Source organism: Scyliorhinus torazame, chromosome 1 (genome assembly GCF_047496885.1).
Source record: "Scyliorhinus torazame isolate Kashiwa2021f chromosome 1, sScyTor2.1, whole genome shotgun sequence".
NCBI lineage: Eukaryota > Metazoa > Chordata > Chondrichthyes > Carcharhiniformes > Scyliorhinidae > Scyliorhinus > Scyliorhinus torazame.
Window position 1 is genome coordinate 305,503,900 of NC_092707.1, and position 17,945 is coordinate 305,521,844.

The following is a 17,945-nucleotide window of genomic DNA, read 5'->3' on the forward strand; positions in this document are numbered from 1 at the left end:
AGGCCGTGAATGTTTCCCACCCCTGCCATACACTAAACCCCGAGATAGTTACCGATACACCGACCTGGTTTGACAAATTCATTACCTGGTATTCCCTGTCCTACGTTGTGGACGCACTGTTAGTACTGGCGATACTCTGCAGTGTCATTCAGATCCTTAGACTCAGGAAATGGCGGAGGAAAGCCTCCCGCACCCCAGTATACACCCTCAGGTCCCCTATTTTCGGACTTCAACAAACCTCGCAACCCCACTAAGTGAATTAAAGTACATCCGTTTCTTTGTGTGTGTTTGTTTCGTTTGAATAAAGAAATGTAAAACCCTGTGCTTGACTGCCAAGTCAGAGAGACCTGTGTTGCTGCTATTGTACAGTTTAAAATGTTGCAAATTATTTTGATTGATTGAGGTTAGTTTAGTTAAGGACAGTTAGAGGTTGCAGTTTTTTATTTTGTAATGCATGCCTGAATGTCATAGCGCCCCATAGAATTTTATAATGATGTATGCACAAAGTAATTTAGGTAAAAGTTGCAATTCAGAGCAGTGTAGAGCCTGTCAAGTGCTTGTGGGTGCCTGACTTAGGAGGAGAAGACGACGCGGTAATGTGATCCTTCACGCTTTGCGTTGAGGATCACAAGGAGGGAGCGTAGCCATCTGGGATGGCCACTTCCAGAATACAAAATGGACATTTGCAAAGATTGCAGGGAAAATGGACAATGTTAAGAAAGCAAGCAGGCACAGAGCCTGTCTGCATATTGGAGAAACAGCTCCCAGACGAGACTGAAACTGTAGGCCCATTAGCATATGGATGGCCCATCTCCGGGAACAAAGGAAGATACTTAAGTAACCGATCTGGCCCCAGACCTCGCGGCGCCAGTTCCCCAAACCGAAAGCAGAAAACAAAGCAGGCCAACGGCCACCGAGGGCACGCCCAGCCATCAGGGCATCCACCCCTTTATTGGTCAGGATCAATGCGAATGATCAAGAAATGGCCCAATTGATTGGGGCCAAGTTCAAGGCCCGCCCAAAAGCGCGCGAAGCCCCTTCGGGTATAAGAAGAAGGCCCCAAGAGAGAATCGCTCTCTTGGAGTCGGCTCTCAAAGCGGAGAGACCCTTCCACCAGCTACACTAGAAGCAAGTAAGTCCAAGGTCAAAGCTCGCTACCAGACGGTCGACCTTAGCTGTTCCCCTCTACCACTTCGACCCCAGCAGCCTCAGAACCGAACAACGGCCATTGTTCCTCTGACTGAGTGAGCACCCAAAGCTAAGTATAGGCTTTAGCAGTGGTGATAGTTTAGTCTGTAGTATTTCGTGCATGAGTATATATTGCTGTGTGTGTAAATAAATAGTATTGACTTTGAACTAACTAACTGGTGTACTGACTCTTTGATCAGTATTCGGGTTTGAACCTTGTGGCGGTATCGAAAGATACCTGGCGACTCTAAAGCAAACATTATTGGAATTAAGGAAGGCAACCATATTGACCGCCATATTTAGAAACAACCAAAGAGAGCACATGTCCGTCATCCACTTGGGACACTAAGGGTTAATTCCTCATGTCAGTTAGTGAAAACTGCTCTCATTAAGAAGGTGAATGAATTCATTGATGTATTGATTTGGACACTGAAGGTGCATTCAATAGAATGTGATGGAACTGGAATTTTGCTTTCTCTGAATTTGATAAAATACCTCTGGTGAATAACTAATTGGAAAATGGAAGCTGACTTGTTCTTAATCAACACTGCTCTTCAAAAATGAGTTTTGTTTGTAATGTTTCTGCAATAAAGTTTTCTGAAATAAATTTAGGTCCGGGAATTCTGACCTGGATCACATGCAGGAATCTAATGGATCAGCCGCATGTTGTCTTTATTTGGGTTGGAATCCAGTTCCATTAGGATTCTAAACATTTTTCTAAGTTCAGTTGGTAGATGTTTTACCTCTCTCAAGTTGTAAAAAAGGGCAAGTGAGAGGGAATTCCAGGTTTGTTAAGGACTCTCTACCTCTTATGACCTTGAAAGGTTTATACTAATAATCTTAATTAGCGTCACAAGTAGGCTTACATTAATGCTGCAATGAAGTTACTGTGAACATCCCCTAGTCGCCACACTCCAGCACCTGCTCGGGTACACAGAGGGAGAATTCAGAATGCCCAATTCACCTAACAAGCATGTCTTTCAGGACTTGTGGGAGGAAACCGGAGCACCCGGAGGAAACCAACGCAGACACGGGAAGAACATTCAGACTCCGCACAGACAGTGACCCCACCCGGGAACCAAACCCGGGTCCCAGCGGTGTGAAGAAACAGTGCTAACCACTGTGCCACCGTGCCGCTTATGTCCAGTGGCATGAACATGCAGTTCTTTTATTAGAGATTTTGTAAAAAAGCAAATCTTTTTTAAATGGACAGAAGAAACCTTGAAGCAGATTGCAGGTAGACATATCCAGTTATGTGAAGATATTTGAAATCCAATTCAATTTCCGCCAGGTAAACAGAAACTTATTGTGACTTCCCTGGAAGTGTGAATACAGCTCTTTCTCATCTAAACTGGGAGAATGGGAACCATTGAAGTTAATGGCTGAGACCTTTAAAAAGTTAATTACCTTGTCTAAAAAGACAATGGGTGGGACAATGCCCCGCAGACTAACCCAATAATATGGAAGCGTGATTTAACAGTTTGGTATAGCAGTCATTTTAAGTTTTGGAACTGTATACAGTCTGGTTGTGAACAGTCATTTTGTTCACAGAAACAGCTTGCACATTATGAGAGATACCTTAAAACAGAAACGGCTTCTCAACAGGAAGAGGCTGAGGAAGGTTTCTGTTGTATTCCGTGATCTTTTCTTTGCAATGATTCTACAGAACTGCTGGTGACTTAACAAGAATGATGATTTATTGATGCACACGTGGTAAGGTAGCAATCAGAATGCTATACAGGCCGAGTTATAATTGAGTTACATTAGACTCTGTTGGAACTACCCTTATGTGCGACTGCCCTGGTGTACGCCTTACAACCTTCTGCCTCTAGCCGGATGTCACATGACTGATGTCTGACGCCACCTGCTGGTGGGAGGTCGGCCTGCTGAGTGCATGTAATATTATTCACAGCCATATCACCACCGTTTCCAGAAACAGCTATTGGACTGTTAAATCAGGTTACCAAAACAGTAAATATGAAAACAGGAGCCTTCACTTGTCCATAGCACCTGTTCTACGTTTTGAGTCCAGTTGCAAAGGCAAATTCCAAATTTTCAATGACAGAAGCCATCGCAGCTGCTAAACCGAATCTCAAGTTTCAACACCTTCACTCCAAAAGGAAGGAATTTAAGCAACGGGTCCGCAATGATATCACACAGAGGCTGATTTGAAATCTCATCTTTAGGTACCTTTTTCCCCCTTTATCTGCATTTTAAGAAGGGTATCTGTATTTTAGTGAACAACTTAATCTCTTTTACCTAAATACCGTTCAGTGTAGTTATTGTAATAAACTAACCTCTACCCTGTTTAAGACTTAAGCTTGTCTGATGGGTTATTTTTAAATTGAACTATCCGTAGGTTAAAGGGGGGGGGGGGCTACAACCACTTAGCTCACAAACTCACAAAGGAACACATGTTACATGGTTGTGACACTAGATTACATATTTTGCCTTGTAGTCATGATTTTCTATACAGTAGGATGAAGCAGTTTACTTAACAGGCAGCTTTGAAATATCCAAGCTTTTTACATTGAAAAATATCCATCAACATAGATTCTCTCCAGCATGTGGGAAACAGAATATTCAATTAACATGATAGAATTTAAACAAAAGTGAACAGCAAGCATTTTTTTGTATTTGTGCCAGTCAAAGTGTAGTTAGGTGTGACTGTGTTGGAGATTAGCCCAGAGTTATCTGCAGACTGTAGCCTTTTGACTGACTGACAGATGACTATGTAACTAATTTTTGTTATGAATTATTGTAATATTTCAATAAATGACATTTCAAACTGATGATTCGCAGGTCATGGTTACTTTAATGCTACTTTTTATTTATTATTATTATTTTAGTGTAGTTCAGTTTTACGATATTGAACGGTTGAGGCTAAAAATGTTTGGGCAGAGAGGCCGTGTGCTCTGCAAAAAGGCAGGATGCCATTTTATGCAGCTTCCTCTAATGCTTGGTTGTGGCATTGGCCCAGGTGGGGCTCACACTACTGGACTGCCTGAGCACACAGCAGGGGGCTGAGCCGTGTTTGCAGATAGTACATAAGCCAGCCTGCTCCTCCTAAAGGCAGTCTGTCCCTCTGAAAGGCGAGCTGCATTCAGTGGAGAAGGGAGCTGCCACTGACTGTAATGAAACCGGCTGCAGGTAGGAGCTGCACAAATGGAGCACCAAGGAGATAACTTCCAGCTACACTGATCCAGTGTTGGAAGCCTTAGCGGTAGAGGTGGACAAGAGAGAGACCATGTTTCCATGGTGAGGGTGGAGGTGGGGGGGGTGGGGGGAGTGGAGAGGTGGTATTGGGGGTATGGTAGCACAAGGCCATTAAGAAACACCCTTAGAAGAGTATGGGAGCAGGTAGCCAGACAGGATAATTCCCAGAGTCTGGCCCCAAGGAGCTGTCAGCAGTGCTGCAAGAACTGTAATGACCTCATCTGGATGGTCAAGGTCAGTGAATACATCCTGACATGACATCTTCCACCAAGACAACTCTCACACTGCTCAATGCATCACACCCTGTACAGGGTTAACACTGTGGGGAGCTGATGCTGATGTAACCCCTGATATAACTGTAATGCAATGTCACATGATTAAGAGACAGACCTGATGGCATGCAGAAGTAACTGATTCATGTCAAGTACTGAGATTTAAACAGATCTGTAAATAAACAAGATTTTTTTTGTTGCAAATACCAGCCTATGTGCATTCTTACATCCCATCTTGAGCCCAAACTGAAGAGGAAACATGATGGTTACTGTCACGTTTTTGTTGCACCATCAAAAACGCGGGAGCAGCAACAGGGCCTAAAGACGCAGAAAAACTCCAAGAGATCTACAGGCCTGAGAGGCCTCTGAAACCTTGGAAAAGGGCAAGAAGGAAAAAGATTGAGGCCTCAACTTAGAACATCATGGGTGCTCGAGATGAAAGCAGATACGCAGACCAGGAGTCCAGAGATCAATGAGCATAGATCGCAGTCAAACAGTCAAATGACTGGCATAGTAACAGACCTAGAGCTTAGGGTGACATTTAGTTGACGTTGCCACTCTCGGAACCATTCCAAAATGCGGATAGCTCGCAGCAGGCTCAGCACTGGGACAAATGGAGGAAGAGGTTCTCCAGATATAGAATAGTCTCCTGTTTACATAAGAAGGATCAGAAGGATCAGTTCAGTACTTCACTCTGCACAGCAGGGGCCACAGCAGTCAGTGTTATTGCAAGACAGGGCCTCAGTGAGGTTTCAAGATCATAGGAGGAAGTCTCCCAGACTTGTACTTTAGATTTTTTTTAAAATGGTAATTGAGTGAGTGAAATTTAATGAGATAAGATAGAAACCAAGCACAATTGGGAAGGATGCCAAGCAATGGGAACAGAGTGTCATAACTGAGCATATTTAGGACATTTAAGATCTCTGCAGATCCAAAGTTCCTTTAGCTCATAAGAAGAAAGAGAAAATAACAATGGAAATAAATAAATCCAAAAAGAGGAAGTGCCACAGAAAAAAACGAAATAACCTTCTTAGGAGAAGATAATGAAACCAAATGTAATTACTTGAGTATTAAATTAAAAGCTGATGGTGACCCCACATAATTCAAGCTGGATACAGGGAGAGGTGTTTCAGTGTAATCTGTTTAAGTTAAGTGGGTCAGTGGATGAAAGTCTCACCAAACTTGCAAAATACAGCCAAAATTAGATGCTAACAGCGGCCTTTCGGCAGTTGCCTCTGGACGAAATCCTGATTTATAACTACTTTGTCACCCCATTCAGTAATTATTGTATTAACAGGTTACCTTTCAGAATGGCTTCTGCAACTGAGATATTCCAAATAATGATGGCTCAGACCGTTAAAGACATAGAAGGAATAATATGCCATATGGACGGCAGGATTGTCATGTACAAATCGTCCTCAAAGTCCCAGGACAAGAAGCAGGTTTGACATTCAGTGACAAATATTGATTGACAAAACCCATGATAAAATCCTTACGCCATATTGTTCAGGTTTTGGGAATTACTGCTGACCCACAAAAAAACAAGGTCATTAGAGAGTTCCCGCATCATAAAAACATCACAGAATTACAAAGATTTCTTAGGATGGTCAATCATGTAGGCAAGTTTCTACCAAACCTGACAGAAATCAATGAGTCATTATTGGCAGCTGATGTGGTGCTGGAATGTGAACCAGAAAAATGCTTTTGACAAGATCAAAAATCTCCTAAATTCATCAGAAAATCTTGTGCACCATGATCTAGAGTTGTCAACAATTGTAGCGGCAGACATATTATCTACTGGCTTGGGCACAATGTTGTTTCAAATTTTAAGAAATTGACAAGGAAGACCAGCTTATTACGCATCAAGATCTCTCACTGACATAGAGAAAAGGTATGCAATTATTGAGAAAGAAACATTGGTAGCCACACAGATCTGCAAGAAGCTCTCTGATTATTTCATGGAATTAAGGTTTAAAATTGAAATTCAAGAGAATTCATGAGATTCATGAGAAATGATTCAGTTGCAGAGTATGTTCAAAGGAAGGACCAGACAACACCAGACACATTATCAAGAATATCAATGAAAGGAGTCAAACTAGAATGTTAAAATTTCATTGAGGGTGTGGAATCATATACTTCGCTCATTCCCAAATGCTTTCCAGCCATTGAGAGGAGATAACAGGAAATTAAGCAAGCACGCAGCACGGTGACGAGTGCATCAAAATAAAGAGTATTGCCAGAATGGAGGAGCATGATGGCACAGCACTGCTGCCTCACAGTACCTGGGAACCAGGTTCCATTCCAGCCTTGGGTGACTGTGTAGAGTTTGCACTTTCTCCCCGTATCTGCTTGGGTTTCCGTTAGGTGCTCCAGTTTTCTCCCATAGTCCAAAGATGTGCAGGTTAGGTGGATTGGCCATTTAAATTATCCCTTATTATTCAAAGATGTGCAGGTTAGGTGGATTGGCCATTCTAAATTGTCCCTTATTGTTCAAAGATGGTTCGGTGAGGTTACGGGGCTATGGCGGGGAGTGGGCCTAGGTAGGATACTCTTTCAGAGACTTGGTGCACACTCGAATGGGCCAAATGGCCTCCTTCTGCACAGCAGGAATTATGTTCAAATTACACTCCTAGTACTTTGCCAATACTTTGAACATTTCACAATCATTGATGATTTCTTAGTTTTTAGAAATCCCTAAAACACTTTGAACAGGATTCTCTTACCTGAGGACTAAGTCCCATGATGGTATCGCTGTTGAATCCAGCCACCATATTTAAATGGCACTCAACAGTGAAGAAAGAAGATGGACCTCCTGAAAATGATAATGGATCTTGGGGACACTCTGAGGCAGGTAGATGGATCTCCTGAGAAAAAAGAGGAATCTCCAAGAATATTCTGAGGCTGCAAGATGGACTCCCTTCCAGGTCTGGAAGAACCTCCTGTCGATGATCCTCCTACCCATTGCTGTGGTTTTCCGGGTTTGTCCCATTTCCTGCACTGAGGAGAAGGTTGGGCGTCCATTTGACCCCCGACGTGACCCCCGAACTCCCAACTCACATATAAGGAGCTGCCTTTTTGGGTGCAACACGGCCAGTAGATTACACCATGCATGTTCTTTTGTTCAGTTCAACAATATCCTTCACTTCTTTAGTTAACCATGGTTGATTTATTTCCTTCCAAGAATCCTTCCTCCTCACTGGGATATATTTTTGTTGTGAGTCATGAACTATTTTCAGAATCGTCTGAAATTGCTGATCAACTATCTTTCCTGCTAAACTCCTTTCCCAATCCACTTCAGCCAACTCTCACCTTATTCCTCTATAATTACCGTTATTTAAGTGTAGCATAGTTGTTTCTGACCCAAGTTTCTTTCTCTCAAATTGAATGCTAAATTCTACCATGTTATGGTCACTGATTCCTAGGGCATCTAATCTGAGACCATTATTTAAACCTGCTTCATTACACATTAACAAATCCAAAATAACTTGAACCCTGGTTGGATTCACAACATATTCTTTGAAGAAACTGTCCCGAACACATCCTATGAATTCTTCCTCATGGCTACCTCTGCCAATTTGATTTTCTCAATCACGTTGGATCTTGTGAGGCTGGGTACATCCTGTGAGTGGGGTCTCCCGCTTTCATCAGCTACTCTGCACCGCGGCAAGCTGCTATTCCGGCACAGTGTTGCCATTGGATCATGCACCACGTCTCAGTAATGGCTACAAGATCATACCCATTAACCTCAATTTGTGCCATTAATTCATCTATTTTATGCAAATGCTACATGACTTGGGACGGAAACCAATGGAATTTTGGACACACTATCTCGGTCTGGGTGGAGACACAGAACCAGAAACATGTAGAAACCCTACAACCACCCAGGCAGAAGACGTTCCTATTGAACGACGAGAGTGCATTTCATCCTCAGTCTCAAAATTAAAACAGGATCAGATCAGGGAGATTGATCAAGGCACCACAGAGACTAACCCTGGGAAGACTGACTTTGGGGAAGATGTGCGAGTATGTATATAGTTGGGATAAAGGAAGAGATTTTCTCGGAAAGCAGCAAAGGCTGATAGCGGGCGGGAAAAGCGAGTTGATGCCACCAACAGCAATAATGGCTTACTCTGCCATATATTGAAGCACTTTGAAAAAAGAAGCTTCAAGGATCAGGTCCCATGACGTATTCCTGGTGGGGCGGCCTCTGATTCGCCCACCATTAGAGAGGCTAAGATGAGGGCACCATTTTTAAAGCTTAACATGGAGCCTACCCTTGCAACCCCTTGGGCACCCCCATGTCAGGCAACCCCAGCACTGGCCGGGCATCCCTCTTGGCACATCCAGGGAATGCATGGGCACAACCCTGGTACTTTGTCGCTGTTTACTGCGACATAAAATGCCACCTTGCAGTTCTCACGGTGCTTTCTGCTCAAATAGGGCCGACGCGATCGAGATCGGATAATCCCAGCCAAAACCGGAGAGGAGGATGTAGGGCGGAATCTTATTAGAATTTGGAAAAATGTCAGGCTCAGATGGAATACTGATGGGCAACTCTCCAGTTGCACAGACCAATTTTCTCTCCGGATATTGAGCCTACTTGAAGGAAGAAAAGAATGAGCATGGTTTACTCCATCACTCTGGCGGGGCGAGGCCTGATAGAGCCCGCAAACGGCTCCACAGCCTCCTGAGTCCACCGCAGGGATGGATCACATTGACTGCAGCTGCCATTACTGGGAATAATGAAACTGATGGCATGAACCCACCGTATGCCTCTTCTCAACTCCCAGCTAACCATCGTCCTGCTATCTGCTGCTGATTGTGTGGATAGAGAGCCCCTTCATTCCAGCACCATCACACCCCATTCCTTTATCCCAATTTTCCCATTCTGAATTTCTGCTTTTGGACACCCAGTAACTGCTGCCTGCCCGGCCATCTCAGCCCCAGCAAGAGATCAAATGATGGCAAAGCACTCAATATGACACTCTCAGCCACTAGCTCAGGCACTAGCACTGCACCTTCCTTGGACACTGGTACAGTGTTTGGATCAGCACGTTGTGAGTTAGTGGGCACTTGCGGGTTGCACCAGGCTAGGCGGAAAGGATAGTTTGTGTGTTCATGGGAGAGCAAGGTCACAGACAAATTCTGCCACAGCGGACTGAGATGTGGATCTTGATGGGGCACAATATAGAGGAACCCTCATGACAATACACACAGAGATGCTGGGTGCATTGGCTGACATGCCAGACAACCCCTTGTCAATGTGAAGGTGTCTGGAGGAGTCCAGTTTAGCTAATTAGCCATCTCAGCTACCTCAGTTCCATTTCCCTGGTTTGCTGAAGGTGGCACACCTGACAAGCCACCAAATCCGTCCCTCCTACCCTGAGGAAGCAGCAACAATCCCTGCCCAGAAGATCAACTCAACGCAACACCTCCAAAACCACTCCACAGTACTTCCAGAGTTTTTGCTATTGTGGAAGTTATTCGAAATGGTCTTAACCCAAAGTGATTATCTGACCCTTTAAATAGATAAAGCTACAGTTGGGCCCTCCTTGCAGATGGATGCATATTATTCGATGAGGGACAAGCAAAAGTGTTGATTGAACCTACATGGTTCAACTACATCAAATCAGTTTGTATGGCTGTTGACATTTGGATGCCATGAGTTGGGAGGCCTCTGGTGCGTACATGGCAACCCTGTGCATATGTCCTTCCCAGAAGAGGGTGCCACACAGGTCACACTGGATATGTCTGGAGCCACACTCAGAATGTCATTGGCCTCTGTTACGCCGTTTCCAGTAGTTCTCAGGTCTGAAATTTATGCCCACAGGAATCGGTATGTGACAAAGAACCAATGAGCATCAAGTTTGCTTTTAATCGCTCTGGTAGTCACATGTTCCAATGATAATGCAGCTGTTGACTAATCACGGCAACCGATCTTTCAAGTGAAATAAATTACAGAACATTTGTAGCAGCAGCGTGTTTACGAAAACAGTCTTTAGTTCCTCTGAACAGATTTAGGGGTTCGTTTGGGGATGCAGTCAATAAAAATATTGTTACAGTTGATCTTTCATTTTGGAAGCCATTCAGACGTGTGTTAAATCTCACAAATGCTTTATAAAGGTCTCCATAAGGGAGGGAGACAGAAAGAACGCATTGTATAATCATAGATCAAAGACTGTAAGGGACTATAAGTGAAGGATCATTCTCATCTCTGTTTTATTCTACAGTTGTGAAAACAACTTTGGAATATGCACTAGGTATGAAAGGAATAAGTAATTTAAAATGAATGCTATGTAAGTTTCAGGATATTGGTACTGAGTTATGTAACCAAATTTTTGTAGTCGCATGCTGCCCAATTGGAATTTATGCTGGATTCTCAAACTGATTCTGTGGGGATTATATTTGTGATATTTCAAGTCACACTTTAAAAATAATCTTACCCCAGAAGATTTGCCACAGCAAGTGAGCACCACACCAAAGCCTTGAATCATTACAGTCTATGATTCACACAGGACTGCGGTTGTACACACACCATTGAATGTTTGTGGTCAGCTGCCAAGTGGGTGCTGAGCTTCAGTAAACCATAATGGTTGTCACTTGTAACCTCATAATTATGATGTTACCAAGCAATTTGTTTCTGGACTTTGGACATTTAATTTTCCTGGAAATCCTAGCTGCTTTCCATTTTAATATTCTGGTGGCTCATATTAGTGGATAGTTGATACATGTATGAAGTTAGTCTCACAGGTTTAGTGGAAAGATTTAACTAATGCAGCACGGCAGTATTGTGGATAGCACAATTGCTTCACAGCTCCAGGGTCCCAGGTTCGATTCCCGGCTTGGGTCACTGTCTGTGAGGAGTCTGCAAATCCTCCCCATGTGTGCGTGGGTTTCCTCCGGATGCTCTGGTTTCCTCCCACAGTCCAAAGATGTGCAGGTTAGGTGGATTGGCCATGCTAAATTGCCCTTAGTGTCCAAAATTGCCCTTAGTGTTGGGTGGGGTTACTGGGTTATGGGGATAGGGTGGAGGTGTTGACCTTGGGTAGGGTGCTCTTTCCAAGAGCCGGTGCAGACTCGATGGGCCGAGTGGCCTCCTTCTGCACTGTAAATTCTATGATGATAATCTATGATAATTGGATCTATGTATCTTACAGTAGGTGAGTTGGGCAAGGCTTAGGCTGGCCCACCCACCCTTTCCCCAATTGAGTCCCTTAAGTGGCCCATTAATGACCATTAACTTTCAGGTTGGACGAGGGGATTAAGGCCAGAGTGGATGCTTCGATAGTGACTTTGACCAGGGCTAGGGCAGGAAAGATGGAGGGGGGTGCCTCCATCAAAAACTTCCTTTCAACACCTGCCGACCCCCCACAACGTCTGGCCTGGCCTCTGTGGGTGTTCCCTCTCTCCTTTACCTCTCCACTGACCCCACCCCAACACTTACCTGGTCCTGGACTCCCAGGACCTAGATACTGGGCACAGTAAGAAGTCTTACAACACCAGGTTAAAGTCCAACAGCTTTGTTACAAACACTAGCTTTCGGGGCACTGCTCCTTCCTCAGGTGAATGAAGAGGTATGTTCCAGAAACATATATATAGACAAATTCAAAGATGCAAGACAATGCTTAGAATGCGAGCATTTGCAGGCAATTAAGTCTTTACTTATGCAAATGCTCGCATTCTAAGCATTGTCTTGGATGGATCAATATTAAATGATAAGATTTTAGAAAAGTTAAAGATCTACTTCTGATGAATAATCACAATAGAAGTACTTAAATTATGTTCTAAACTGCGACTTTTTCAGAATAACCTCAGGTAAACTGTACCATACAATCCTGGTTTTGACAATTCTTACAATAGGCAGCCAGGTCATCGTTACTGAATTCTGGCCAACTCTGCTTTCTATTTAAAAGAGAAGACACTCTCTTAGAGATTGCATTGTTAGTAAATAATTGTTACAGACTGAGTTCATTTGGTTCTTTAACATCTCGCAAATATCAAACACATTCTTTAACAGGCAAACCACGTTAACAGTTTTTTAAAAATCCAGAGGTACTCACGCAACGCCCTTGTTTCTTTAATGTCTTAACGTTTCTGCAAATTACTCGAATGAGATGTCTCGTACATCGTTCCATTTATGATTCTTCTCTGGGTTTGTTCCCTTTTTCCGATTGCTTTAATGTGGCTGTCAATTTGCTATTTTTCCAGTTTGATCACCATCTGAGATAGTGAATGAGATTTTCAATTTGCACCCTTGTGGAAAATTGGTGTTACAGAGTTGACCGTCTATCATAGAAACTGTCTCATTCTCATTGAATGTTAAAGAGGAAATCTGCTTTTGTTATTATTGCGTTAGTTATCGAGACTTTTCCCCCTCTTCCTTCGCTGAAGACATTGGCTGGGATTCTCCATACAGGAGGCTAAATACTCCAGCTTTCATTAATAATACCACACTTGAAATACTGTGTACAGTTCTGGTCACCCTATTATAGAAAGGATATTATTAAATTAAAAAGAGTGCAGAAAAGATTCACTAGGATGCTACCAGGAATTGATGCTTTGAGTTACAAGGAGAGGCTGGATAGACTGGGACTTTTTTCCCTGGAGCGTAGGATGCTTCGGGGTGAACGTATAGACATCTACAAAATAATGAGGGGCACAGGTAAGGTATATCATGGAATATACAAATGCGTGGAGAGTGTGGGGGGGTGGGAGGGGTTGTGTTCGACCCATTGAGTCTGCACCGGCCCTTGGGCCTGCACTTCAGCCCTGTCCCCATGGCCCAGGGGCCCCAGCTGGCCTTCTGGACACAGTGGGGCAGTTTGGCGTGGCCAATCCATCTGGTCTGTGCGCTTTTGGGCCGGTGGTGGTGGGAGGGGGGGCGGGGGGGGGGGGGGGGGGGGGGGGGGTAGCTGGGGCGTCCGGGGTGGTCCACACGGATGTGGTGGGAGGGTGCGGGCTCCGCAGAGGCAGTCACCTGAGGCCGGAGTTGGACCCGAGGTCCTGGAGCTGTGGGGCAGCAGTGCTGGCCACTGTGCCACCGTGCCGGTAGATAGTCAACATCTTTCCCAATTAGGGGAGTTTAAAACTAGAGGGCATAGGTTTAAGGTGAGAGGGGAGAGATACAAAAGGGTCCAGAGGGGCAATCTGTTCATGCAGCGGGTGGTGAGTGTTTGAAATGTGCTCCCAGAGGCAGTAGTTGAGGCATGTGCAATTTTGTCTTTTAAAAAACAGACAGTTATATGGGAAAGCTGGGTATAGATGTATTTGGGCCAAATGCAGGCCATTGGGACTAACTTAGTGGTAAAAACTGGGCGGCATGGACAAGTTGGGCCGAGGGGCCTGTTTCCATGCTGTAAACCTCGATGACTCTATCAGAGAATCGTGGCAAGTTCGTGCTGCCGCTGGGAGCGGCGCAGAGGAACGATTCAATCTATGTAAATGGGCCCGCACGCTGGCCATGTGCATCCTGCCCGAGTCCCGGATGCCCCGGCATCTGATTCGCTGGGGTCGGGATTAGTGTGGTCAGGCTGACAAGCTGGAGCAGCTATTAAGCGCCCCAGGGAGGCCATGCTCTCAGAGCAGTCAACAGGGTGGCTGCTCCCAGGTTCATGGACGCGAACCATCACCAGGATGCTGGACTCCACGGAAGCGAGGAGAGGAACCCTCTTCCCCAGGGTGGGGTAGCGGTGATGATCAAAGCATGGGAGGAGCTGGCAGAGGTAGTGAGCACTGGCGGCCTCACCAAGAAGGCCAGCTGTAATGCCGCAAAAAGATGAATGACGTCCTTCGAAGAACTCGGGTGAGTAACCACCTGTGTGCCCCTGGCATCACCTCTGTCCTTGACCCCTCACATCTGCCCCCAATCCCCCAGGTGCCAGTAACATCCCACATGCCAGCATGTCTCTCAGCACTCGCCCTTCATGAGCCTCCAAAACATGTCCTGCCCTCTCAAGTCAACAGCAATACCCCCGCCCTCCAATAAAGATAATAATATATTTTTTAAATAAATCTAGAGTACCTAATTCATTTTTTTCAATTAAGGGGCAATTTAGCATGGCCAATTGACCTACCCTGCACATCTTTGGGTTGTGGGGGCGAAACCCACGCAGACACGGGGAGAATGTGCAAACTCCACACGGACAGTGACCCAGAGCCATGATCGAACCTGGGACCTCGGCGCTGTGAGGTAGCAATGCTAACCACAGCACCACCGTGCTGCCCCTAAAAATAATAATAGACAGGTGTGACAGGAGACAGGTGGGGGCATCCCTGATATTTGAGTCCTCACCCCCTTTACGAAAAAGGTCATGGAACTCATGGTGGGAAGCTGAGGAGAGGACAGTAGCTGATATGGAGTTCGACATGTGGTGAAGAAGTGAGAGTCAATGCATCTCACATCTCCCTATCTGAACTGAGTCTATCGTTATGATGGTTCTCAGCCTTGGTCTGGGGCCTGCACACAGGCGTCATCAGCCATGACCCCAGTGGATAGGCTTTGTCACACACTAGCCAACCCCTCAACTGAGGGAGCACCTCAAAAGTGCCGAGTGCCCCAGGACGAAAGTGCCATGCACGCTGGTTGGATAGCGTGTGCAGACATGCATTATGTCCAGCTGGTAATAGCACACCAACTGCACATTCAGGAAGTTGAACCCCTTCCTGTTAATGAAGGACACCCCGTCGAGCTGGTGCTTTGAGGGTGACGTGTGTGCCATCGACCATGCCCTGGATCTGGGCCATGCCAATGTTGGCAGCAACTGCAGCAGCCCAAGCATCCTGGAGGGCCTAGTCCAGGGTGAAGCTGATTTAGATAGATGCCCGGGTGCTTGCTCCCCCCTCAGAGGCCATGGCGCCTGGGCCATGTTTGTGAAGACTCGTACCAAATCATGTCCATGTGACTCCCAGCTGTGAGGGGAGAAGCATACCGGGTTTGAAGAATCGATCTTCCAGCCCGTTAATCGCATTCAAATGTAATTAATTGACTTTTTGCATGTTCCCATCTGCGCGGTTAGGCAGCATGCTGTGGCGGTGGCGGGGCAGCGGAGAATGGCAATGGGTCTGGCACCTGCTGCTGAGCCCGTTTTTTGGATGAAGCTCCATTCTCCGGCTGATCGGGATTCCCGATCACAATGGCCGGGAACGGAGAATCCCTGACTTCTCTTTGGGATAGTTCCACAGGATCTCCTGGTACCTTGTCCAAAACAACCATTATTCATGTGTGTACCTTGACAAGTGAGTTTTAGAAGGATAAAAGATGATACAAAGTGCTGAGGCCACATTATCCAAATGGAGTTCCTGTAAAGTTTGAGCAGAAGTTACGAAATAGTAATCAGGAGCAGGAATGATTGTTAATTTTCACCGCTGTAGTCAGGATTATTGATGCTATTTTTTGCAGCTCCACTTCATTCAAACGAGCAGCAGATAACTTCTCTCAGGCTGGAGATTATCGTTTCGAAAAATGCATTTTGTTTGACATAGATGAGGCCAAAATCTGTGAACATTTCAATTTAACAGTAATTGTATTTGGAAGTGGCTTAAGCAAAGGTCAGCAGAAAGAATAATTACTTCAGTCCGGGCAGAATACACACAAAAAGAAATGGACTTCAGCATTTTTTCTACAATACATATAATCTGGTGTCAGGACTGGCTGGACAGTCATTTAGTCAAATACATTTTCCATGATGTCACTTGGTGAATCCAATTGCAAATTAGTCTACCACACAACTACCGGCCTCCCCGAACAGGTGCCGGAATGTGGCGACTCGGGGCTTTTCACAGTAACTTCATTGAAGCCTACTCGTGACAATCAGCGATTATTATTATTATTGTTATTATTAATATTTAAAAACAATATTTTAATGCAACACTTCATGTTTGCCTGATTAAATACGGACAAAACATGATCCGTGGGGAGCACTTTGACTTTGGATGGAAGTGTAAAACAGGCGATATTGGTTCAGATGCCAGTCACACATCTCTCTCAGCTTTCACTTCCAGTAAAGTGATGGAGCTGCAGAGTTTTACAGCACAAAGACAGGCCCTTCGGCCCATCATGTCTGCCCCAGCCATCAAGCACCTATCTGTTCCAGCAGATGGTCCGTAGCCTTGTTAATGGAAAGAAAAATTGTAAAGGTGTATGGTGTGGTGATATACATCACTGTAAGTACACAAAGGGTTAATGTACATACACTACACCTAGCTAGACAATAGAGGGAACACCAGAGACATGACACACAGACAGTCAACCAATAGGTCAGTAAGATAGGACACGACTAATAGGCAGTCACGATACACACAGAGGTGACACTACCGCAGGAGGGCATTACACCAACCCATATAAAAGGACACATCGCACATGCTCAGTCTCTTTCCAGTGGAGACTCTCAGTGAGTACAGACACAGGGTTGATTGAACATCACTCCCACCACATGGATTGTAGCAGACTGGTTCGTCAGTCTGAGTAGCTATAGCAGGATTAACAGTAGCGTCGAATCCAAGTCGGAGAATTGTTAATAGTTTAATAAACGTGTTAAAGCTAACTCCACGTCTGAACCTTTCTTTGTCAGAGTGCACATCAAGGAAGCAGCTTATGCTACGTCAAGAGCATAACAAAACATGGTTCCAGGAGTGAACTGTTTCAATCCATATAGTTAAAACTCAACAACACAGGGACAACCAGCAACAACACCCAGGCAAGATGTTCGGGATTCCAGTTCCACAGTGGCTCAGGTGCCACGGCAATCTCAGTGAAAACTGGCGTTGGTTCAGGCAGAGATTCGAGATCTACCTGGTAGCGTCCGACCTAGATGGTGTGGCGGATGCAGAGAAAATAAAGCTTCTACTTACCATCGCGGGTCCAGAAGCAGCTGAAATCTTCCAGACCTTCAGATACTCACAGGGGCAAAACAAGAGCGATTTCCAGGCAGTTCTGGACAAATTCCAAGAATTCTGCGAGGAACATACAAGATCAAAAGGTAAAAGAGGCACCGAAACTCACCACGAGGTAGGCTTGCAGCAACGAACGGCAGTTTTGAATTGCAGCCATCTTGGAAAAGGTGCTGCACATGCGCAGTTGCGCGAAGAGCGCACAGAACGGGAAGGTCCGTTTGCGCATGCGTGAGGAACCGCACATGCGCAATTGAGAACAAGGCCCCAAGTAAAGGAACAGCGATCTGCCCATGCGCAATCGCTTCCTACGCACTACGTCACACGCTTCATGACGTCAGAGGCCCCGGACAACGCCCACTTAAAGGGGAAATGTCCCAA